The sequence below is a fragment of the Bidens hawaiensis genome, unplaced genomic scaffold, assembly GCF_021521415.1.
Source record: "Bidens hawaiensis isolate Kalapana, Puna unplaced genomic scaffold, B.hawaiensis_p1.1 tig00039051_1, whole genome shotgun sequence".
Lineage (NCBI taxonomy): Eukaryota > Viridiplantae > Streptophyta > Magnoliopsida > Asterales > Asteraceae > Bidens > Bidens hawaiensis.
The window spans coordinates 65500-75617 of record NW_027505589.1 but is presented as its reverse complement, the minus strand read 5'-3'; positions in this window follow the sequence as shown (position 1 = coordinate 75617).

Here is a 10118-nt window from a genome sequence, read left to right as displayed (position 1 = left end):
TTTCCAAAAGCGAGATATAAAACGGCCATCGCGATCGGATATGATGCTCAAAGGAGTACCATGGCGGCAGACGATTTCCTTGACATAAAGCTGCGCGAGATGCTCAACACGGTAGTTTTCACGAATGGGCAGAAAGTGAGCAGATTTAGTCAATCGATCCACTATTACCCAAATGCTATCATGTTTGCTTGCTGTCAAAGGTAACTTGGTAATAAAGTCCATCGCTATACCTTCCCATTTCCACGTAGGAATTTCTGGTTGTTCGAGCAAACCAGATGGGCGTTGGTGTTCAGCTTTTACTTTAGAACAAGTCAGGCATTTAGCTACGAACACAGCAATATCCTTCTTCATACCGGGCCACCAATAAGTAATGCGCAAATCCTTGTACATCTTATCAGCGCCAGGATGAATAGAATACCGAGATTTGTGTGCTTCACTCAGGATATCAGCGCGAAGATTCTCATCAAAGGGAATCCAGATGCGATTGAGATAGCAGAGAATTCCACTCAGATTAGGGACAAAGAGTGCTTCCGCGCCACACGCTAACTCGGCGCGAAGGTTACCATTACTGATGGATGCGCGCTGCGCGTCACGAATGCGCGATTCAAGGTTGCTTTGAATTGGCGCAAAGTGAAGCTGGGTGCGCGGCAAGATACAGTTAAGCTGGCTGGGTTTACGGCTGAGCGCATCGGCTACCACATTAGCCTTACCAGGATGATACCGGATCTCACAATCGTAATCGCTGATGAGTTCGTTCCATCGGCGTTGCCTCATGTTAAGTTCCTTCTGATCAAAGATATGCTGAAGGCTTTTATGGTCGGTGTAGAGGATACACTTAGTACCATAAAGGTAGTGTCTCCAGATCTTCAAGGCAAAAACAACTGCACCAAGTTCGAGATCGTGGGTTGTATAATTCTTTTCATGAATCTTAAGTTGCCTTGATGCGTAAGCGATAACCTTGCCTCGTTGCATAAGAACACAACCGAGACATTGGTTGGAGGCATCGCAGTACACGACAAAATCATCATTACCCTCAGGTAGCGCAAGAACAGGAGCTTCACACAACAAACGCTTGAGCGTCAGAAAGGCTTCTTCTTGCTTCGAGCCCCAAATATACGGCTTACCCTTGTGCGTCAGAGCTGTTAAAGGCAAAGCGATCTTCGAGAAGTTCGAAATGAAGCGCCGGTAATAACCAGCTAAGCCCAGAAAGGAACGGATCTCAGAAGGAGAGGATGGCGTAATCCAGTTCTTGATTGCTTCAATCTTGGATGGGTCAACATGAATACCCATCTTGTTTACAACATGACCAAGAAACTGTACTTCATCAGACCAGAATTCACACTTGGAGAGCTTGGCAAAGAGCTGCTCAGCTCTAAGCTTTTGCAATACCAATCGGAGATGTTGCTCATGCTCGGCCTTGGTCTTAGAATACACCAGAACATCATCGATAAACACGATCACGAATTTATCCAAGAAAGGCCTACACACCCGATTCATTAGATCCATGAAAACGGCGGGTGCGTTGGTTAGACCGAAGGACATGACCAAGAATTCAAAATGGCCATAACGAGTTCGAAAAGCAGTCTTCGGAATATCTTCATCGCGGATACGCAACTGATGATAGCCAGAGCGGAGATCAATCTTCGAGAAACAAGAGGCACCTTGGAGTTGATCAAAGAGGTCGTCAATACGCGGTAAGGGATACCGGTTTTTAATGGTGAGTTTGTTCAACTCGCGGTAATCAATACACATGCGAAACGATCCATCTTTCTTTTTAACGAACAACACCGGAGCACCCCAGGGCGAAGAGCTAGGGCGAATGAATCCTTTAGCAGTCAACTCTTGAAGTTGGCTGGCCAATTCTTGCATCTCAGCGGGTGCAAGACGATAAGGAGATTTAGCTACGGGGGAAGCACCAGGGACAAGATCAATACGGAACTCGACTTTACGAGCGGGAGGGATACCAGGAAGATCATCAGGAAAAACTTCAGGGAAATCACGCACAACAGGGATATCGCGAAGCTTCTTCTCTTCAGCAGGCTTAACCACATGGGCTAGGAATGCAATATACTTCTTCCGCATGAGCCTTTGGGCTTCGGCGCAAGACATAAGTTTAAGACCACTGGAGGGTTTTTCGCCGTAAATGTAAAGATCACCATTTTCTCGAGGTATGCGAATCAATTTCTTGGCGCAAATAACTTCGGCGCGATTATGCGAGAGCCAGTCCATACCAATGATAACATCAAAGCTTCCAAGAGGCATAGGGATGAGGTCAATCAGAAAATCGTTTTCGTTAAGATTAAGCGTACAATCTTTAATCACTGAGTTAATTAAAATAATTTCACCATTAGCCAATTCAACTGAAAAATCTTCTTTTAAATCGTTGCGCGGTCGCGCAAGCTTCTGCTCGAAGGCGCGAGAGATAAAGCTTCGATCGGCGCCAGTATCAAAAAGTACAGAAGCATAAAATCCGTTAAGTAAAAATGTACCATTAACTACGTCATTATTCGCTTGCGCTTGGTGCGCGGTTATGTTAAAAGCTCGTCCACGCGTTACTTGGTTTGAAATCTGGTTCACCGGATTCGCTTGCGTAATCTGAACTTGTAGTCTCGGGCACGCGTTCCGGAAATGACTGGGATCACCGCAGTTATAGCACGACCTGGGTCGTGGGTTTTGGTAGGTTGGTTGTGGGTTCTGCGGGTAGACTGGTGGTGTTGGCGCAATTGGATTGGCGAGAGGGACTCTACAGTTTTCTACAAGGTGACCAGTGCGGCCACATCGGGTACAAAGTCGACACGGGGTCTGGGTTGGGTGGTGAAATCTACAGGTTGGGCAAAAGGGATGGTTTCCTGTGTAAGGTTTCTTAGGAGGCGGGGCAGGGAGTGCGGGATTGGTTATGGCATAGTTGTGGCCTATAGGAGGTGTTGGGTAGGTTGACAGAGGTTGAGGGGCGTATGCTAGAGGCTGGTAAGCGGGTTGCTGGACTATGGGCGGGTTGGTAAGCGCGTAAGCTTGTCTGCGCCTACGTTTCTGGTTATGGTTTGAGGGTTCAGGTTTGGTTTCTGCGGGTTCAGGGGCAGTTTTGGTCTTCTCAGTTCCCCGCAGGAACAGGGTTCCTGCTCTGACATGGTTGTCGCTGAGCACAGCGGCCAACTCGATGGCGTCAGAGAGGGTTACTGGGTTTCTGGCCCATACAGAATCTTGAATTTCCATGGGAAGACCCCCAAGAAATTTCTCTATGGCTCGGCGGGAAGGGGTAACAAGGTGAGGGACCAGTAAGCTTAGCTCGTGGAAGCGCGTCGCGTACTCGCGCGCTTCACCGCTGTATTGTTTCAAGTTCCAGAATTCCTCCTCCAGGCGCTTAACTTCGTTGGGAGGGCAGAATTCTCGCGTAAGAATTTCCTTGAATTCCTCCCATGTCATGCTAGAAGCAGCCTCTGCGCCACGCGCATGAGCTACTCCATTCCACCATGTAAGCGCTCTAGATTCCAGGACACTGGAAGCATACAGGGTTCGTCTGTCTGAGGGGCATTGGGTGTGGAGGAAAGTGTTTTCTATTTTCTCAAGCCACTGGAGCATCACGGTGGCTCCTTCAAGACCTGTGAACTTTGGAGGGTTACCCGCGTTGAAGGATTTAATGTTATAACTGGAGGTATTGGTATTGTTTTGGCTCAAGGCTTGGGCTATTGCGGCGGCCATTTCCTGGGAACGTTGCTGTCTACGTATGCGCGAGGCTTCTCTTCTCTGAAATCGGCGAGATAGCGGAGGCATTCTATAAAAGTTTTAATTTTAGTTAATATCTTGGTTTTATCGCAAAGTATAACTTTATAAAGCTTGGTTTCACGGAGTTAGATGCTATCAAAAGTTAAAGTAAAATAAATGACCCAAAATGCAGACTTAATAAAGGTAACAAATTCGAATCAGAAATCGACAATTCATGTATCACCATGACTTTCCGAATTCCCAATTTAAAATATACGAGTAAACGAGTATTGGAGATTGACGATTCATGTATCACCATGACTTTCCAATCTTCAATATAAAATATACAAGAAAATGAGTATTGGAGGTTGACAATTCATGTATCACCATGACTTTTCAAGTCTCCAACCTCAGAACATAATCGTAAATGGAAATTGAAAATCAACTATTCATGTATCACCATGACTTTTCGGATTTTCAAATCCCACAAACGAATATGTAAGTAAAATCAATAAAAATCGAAATTCAACCAAAATCGAAATATCGCGAAATAAAACATAAAATCATATACTGCGCGAGTGCGAGCATATTCATAAATAACGAGTAATTAACAATAAGCGCGCAAACATGAGATTTCTCTCATGCGCGAGAAGGGACTCTTAGGTATTCTAGGCCGTTACGTCTAACCACCTATCCTAAAGTCAACGAGCTCTGATACCAATCTGTAACACCCCGACCAAAGGCGGATTATACATCGGGGCGCCACATATTGTTTCATTACTCGTGACACTATTGGTGTCAATATTTATTAATACACATTTTATCGCGCACGCGCAGCGGGGAAAATAAAGAACATAAATCAAACATAAATCAATATATTATAAATTATAACATTCAAACAACATTAACTTGTCTTGATACATTTTAATTCTAGGTCCAAAAGTGAAAACGTCCTACGTGTCCACAAGCTCCAAAACAGCTACTGCAAACCTGAACATGTGTTAAAATAAACGTCAAACACTTGCGTGTTGGTGAGAAATCAAGTTTAATACAATACATAGATAACAATAAATCTGCGCGCAACATGTGTATGTCTGGTTTTCAACAAGGGTGTAATCTGATCGGGACCAACTCTAAGAGACAAGACTGCCAGTGCTCACAATTGAGCTCACAAACAAGACTAACTGTGCATGTGTATACAAAAGAGAAAATCATAAACGATAGTTCTCCCGTGTTCATCTAATGGTACCATGAAAACTGCGGAATAGACCGTCCATACGGTTAATGATCCACACATACAAATAAACAGCCAAGTCTACGTCCTCAACACATGGGATACTGCGCGACTAAAGTTCATAAACAGTTTAAGACTCAAGTTTTGTATGAACACATGAACATCCCAAAGCATTTAAAATAAAAAGGGATTAGATACGAGATAACTCACTTGCTAAACGATGCGGTGTAAGATAAAGCAAGAACCAACTTTAAACAAGCACAAGTTAACCTATAAATAAGATTATTGTTTTAATGATCTGTTTTAAGTCTTGATAATAAGTTAGCATAATTAATAAGTAAATTATTATATAATATATATATATTACCGGAAAAGCAGGGCAGAACAGGGAGGAAGACGGAGGCAGAGAGGAAGACGGCAGAGAGAGCAAGGAGCAAGAGAACAGGAGAGATTAAGTGTTTGTGTGTGATGTGTTATGAAAATATTATTATTATATATAGGAAAACCCTAGGAGACACAAACCCTAGAAAAAGGGGAAAAGATCTCAAAAAGTAAAAGAAAAGATATCAACGGTAAAAAGTTCTGAAAAGTAAAGATATCAAAAGATATGGCAGCTGCAGGGGGCAAGATAAAGCTGTCAGGGAACAGTAAAAAGCATGGGCGGGTCAGATAAAGGTACTGGTCAAGCATGGCAAAAGCAGATCTCAAAAGATTATGTCAGTCACTTTATCTGTCAACCAATGGGGTTGGTGCGCATGCTGCGCCGAAAGTAACTATTCAGACATTAGATGGGTTAGGTCAACGGCTCAAAAGATAAGACAACACAAAAGCAAACGGCTAGATTTAAACAGAAGATACAAGGGTTAAGCGCGGGAAGGCTGAGTGCGCGAGCGCGAAGGCTGGCACAACAATCCTTAGCGCACTGCGGGAAGAATCACAAATCCTTCGCGTGCTGCGTGAAGAACAAGAATTCTAAGCGCATCGCGGGAAGAACATACATTCTTAGCGCATTGCGGGAAGAACATACATTCTTAGCGCGCTGCGAGAAGAGTTCTCTCCACGCATCGCAGGAACAAGATGTCTTCACGCAGGCTTCCATGTAAGGAGTCTGGCGCGTGGAGCTGCAGACATCCTTAAGCGGGAGGAACCAAAGGACAAGCAAAGAGTTAGAAGAAAGAGGAAACAAGGCTTAAGGGCGGGACAGCGACAAGAGGGAACAGAAGGCGGAAAGAGAGAAGGAAGAGGGACGGGACGGCGGAAAGAAAGAGAGAGAAAGAGGCGGAAAGGAAAATATATTATTATTATTAAAAGTAAAATATAAGTATAAATAAATATTAAATCATAAAAGAAAGAGATCGGGTCAGAGAAACGGGTACCTGGGTCGGGTCGGATCGGGCAGATGTCACAACAAGTACCGAGGTCATCCGGGATTTGTCGAAGACGTCCACAAAATATCGAGTAGTATCGAAGCAACGGTCGGGGTGAAAGTTTCAAAAGACAGATTTAGAAAGTTAGACTTTCTTACCAAGGACTTTAGCAACCTCGATCCCATGCGCTGAGAGGTATTCGAAAAAGAACAAATGTTTGTTCTTGAGAAAATCAAAGCAGATTAAGAACGAAGGCGAAGAGCAGGAGGCAACGGAGACGGGGAATGAAATTGTATTTTTATTATTAAATTTGTAATTTTTTTATATTTTTAGGATGTTTAATGTTTTTTTATCATATAAATTAGTTTTTTAGTTATATTAAAAAAATCACAAAATTCGCTGAAGTCATCATTCGCCTGAACCACAATAGGCTCAGCGGTGGCTTCAGCAAGTGTCAAGTCAATATTCAGTCAGCACTGCGTGCCACAATATTATTGGATGAATTCAAAACCCAACTTCAGCGACAACACATGGCCTAATATGGACATAGAAATGGAGAATGGCTACAAATGCCCTTAAACACCTCACGAATTTCTCCTATGCTTAATCATTATGTTTGGTTCGAGGTAATGGGATGAAGATGAAATGAAATGTAAGAAGGAATGGAATAGACATGAGAATAAAATTGATCATTATCATGTAACATCCTAAAAATTTTAATGATGAATAAAGGAAGTTATGTTTAGTGATTTCGCGTAATTAATTAGTATCGGGTAGGGAGCGGGTCTTGGACGTGGATTAATTGAGATGGGTTAAATAAGAATGGGATTTCAGGGATATAAATACCCCCAAAATCCCAAAAATATCTTCATTTACATCTATTTCTTCACACACTCAAAACACACACATTCTAACCGATCAAGATTCGAAGCCGAGACCCGAGATTTTGTTGATAGATCTGAGTTGGTAAGGTAAGAACAAATCCAACAAAGCTAATATTACTGAAAATGGTTAGGATTGGATGGGTTAACCGGACCCGAAACCCAAACTGCCCAAATCGGACCCCTAAAACGTCGATTTTAGGCCGATTTGATGGTTGGGATTTGTAGGCGCCGATCATACGATTCCGTGGGTACCAAAATCGAGTTATTTGGCTAAGAAACGAAGGATTTATGGGCAAACAGATCTGCAGCGCGATAACTTCGCCTGCAAGATTAAGTTCGCCTGATGAACTTCGCCTTCAAGCGTAACTTCGCCTTCAAGCGTAACTTCGCCTACGGCCAAGTTCGCCTAAGGATAACTTCGCCTGAAGCCAAGTTCGCCTAAGGATAACTTCGCCTGAAGCCAAGTTCGCCTAAGGTTTAACTTCGCCTGAAGCCAAGTTCGCCTAAGGTTTAACTTCGCCTGAAGCCAAGTTCGCCCGAGGTTTAACTTCGCCTAAAGTGAAGTTCGTTTAGAAAATAAATTAAAAACCTAATGGAAAATGTGTTAAGACAGTTAATGGAAATAAAATTTTTCCAAGCTGACCTGGCAGCTCGACCCCAGCCAGGGGCTCTGCCCCTTGGACCCTGCTAGGGGCTGCCGCCCCTAGACCCCGCTGCCAGGGGCGCTGCCCCCGGACCCCCGTTCGTTGTGGGTAGTAATTAAGACTAGAAAGATGTTATAAGTAGTGATAGTTAAATTGATATGTATACTTGTTATACAGTCAGCCGTGCACAACTGAAGAAAGGGATTACGATCAACGGAGAACGTAACCGTGTTCAGGTGAGTTTCTAGCCCCATTTATGTGTTACGTTTTCGGGGCTGTGTGCATACTCAATATGTTTGTTAATACACCTATCCTAAGAGATAAGTGTATGCCTTATGTGGATAATGTGAAATGTATGAATGATTGCTTGATGGTACGTGAACGATCTTCGGATATTGCACGTACTGTCAGGTTGTAACGCTATGTATAAGGTAAGTATGTTATGTATGTTTATGTGTATGAACATGATAGAGATAATAGAAGAAAGAAATGATAATGTATTGTTGTATGGTTACGAAAAGGGTACCGAGCCCTAATAATACTCGAGGTATGATGTATGGTTGTATGGTAACGAAGAGGGAATCGAACCCTACTAATATTCGAGAACTAGGGAACCGAACCCTACTAATATTCGAGGAAGAAGGGTACCGAGCCCTAATAATACTCGAGGAAAGAGGGTACCGAGCCCTAATAATACTCGAGGAAAGAGGGTACCGAGCCCTAATAATACTCGAGGAAAGATGGTACCGAGCCCTAATAATACTCGAGGAATGTAGGGCGTAATGCTCTTTATAACATAAGATATGAAAGTAAGTTAATACAAAAGAAAGTAAGAAAATATGAAAGTAAGAAAGTATGAATGTAAGAAAGTATGAAAGTATGAAAGTATAAAAGTATGAATGAAAGAATATAATGTTATGTGAATGGTATGATTATGTGATTATCTAGAACTCACTCAGCGTAGCAGACTTTTAGTATGCACGCAGGTGAGTAGGATGAGGCAGCTCGCTTGAGGAGACACATGGCACTGAACAAGAATCTGGCATCTGAAGACTTATGATGTTTTAATTTAACGCTTTAATGTTGAAAGACAAAGGATGTTTTGAGACAAGTTATGAATTATGTAAAGTTTTATGAAAGTTTTATTTTCCGCGTAAATGTTTTAATTAACTCTGATATTTAGAACTGTGTTTATGAGTAAATCCAACACGAAAGTAGGGCTACCGGTAACGGGGCCTTACATATCATTAATTTGTTTTGTTTGGTTACAATATGGGAATGCAATGAATTATTACTTTATTCCTTTTGCTTTTGATACATTTGGTCCCTTGCCCCCGAAGCTATTACGTTTCTGAAAACAGTTCAATGAATTGTGCACAGTAACTTATCAACATCAAAAAACTATAACTTTGTTTTCAGTAGAATCGATTTTATCATTCAAAAGGGAGTGACGACACAGTTTGTTGCCCGCTTACCAACTCTTTATTGTAATTGGATTCTCTTGTTCAGTAAAAAAAAGATGATGATTCATATAAAAAAAAAGTTGTTTGGTATCCACTAAAAACGTTAAATGAAATATAAATAATAAAAATACTCCAATCTCAAAATAAAAAAAAATTACATAAAAAAATCGCAATGGCAACGGTGGTGGGTAGCAGCTCCGGTGACAACAATGGTGGTGGCGGTGGCAATCAAGCGGAAGGGGTGGTGGTTGCGGTGGCGATGGGTGGGGGTGGTGGTGGGGTGGCGGTGTCTAGCGGTGGTGGCAGCGGTGGTAGCATTGGTGGTTAGGAGGTGATGGTGATGGTAGGGTGACGAAAGCGGTGGAGGCGGACGTGTGGTGGTGGTTAGGCAGCGACGGTGGTGGTCAGGCGGCAGCAATGGTTGTGGTGGCCACGACGATGGCGGTGGTAGCATTGATGGTAAGGTGGTGGTAGCAATGGTAGTGGTGGTGGCAACACTGGCGGCGACAATGTTGGTGGCGCCGGAGGTCGTGGTGGTTGTCCAGTGGTTTTTTTTTAAGAAAATATAGTAAAAAAGGAATGGAAAAAAAAAAAGAAAAGAAAAGAAAAGGATGAGAAAAAATGACTTGGAACATATTAACTTTGAATACTAACTTACCATTAGTGCTGGTCAAATGCAATCACTTGGAACATATATTTTCAACAAGCTTTTCACATTTCATCTAACACATACAATCGAAGTTGGATTCTTAGTTTAGTCTCTTGCAGTCTTGCTAAACGTTCATGGGCTGCTTAATAAAATGAATCCATCCAAGCTAATATTT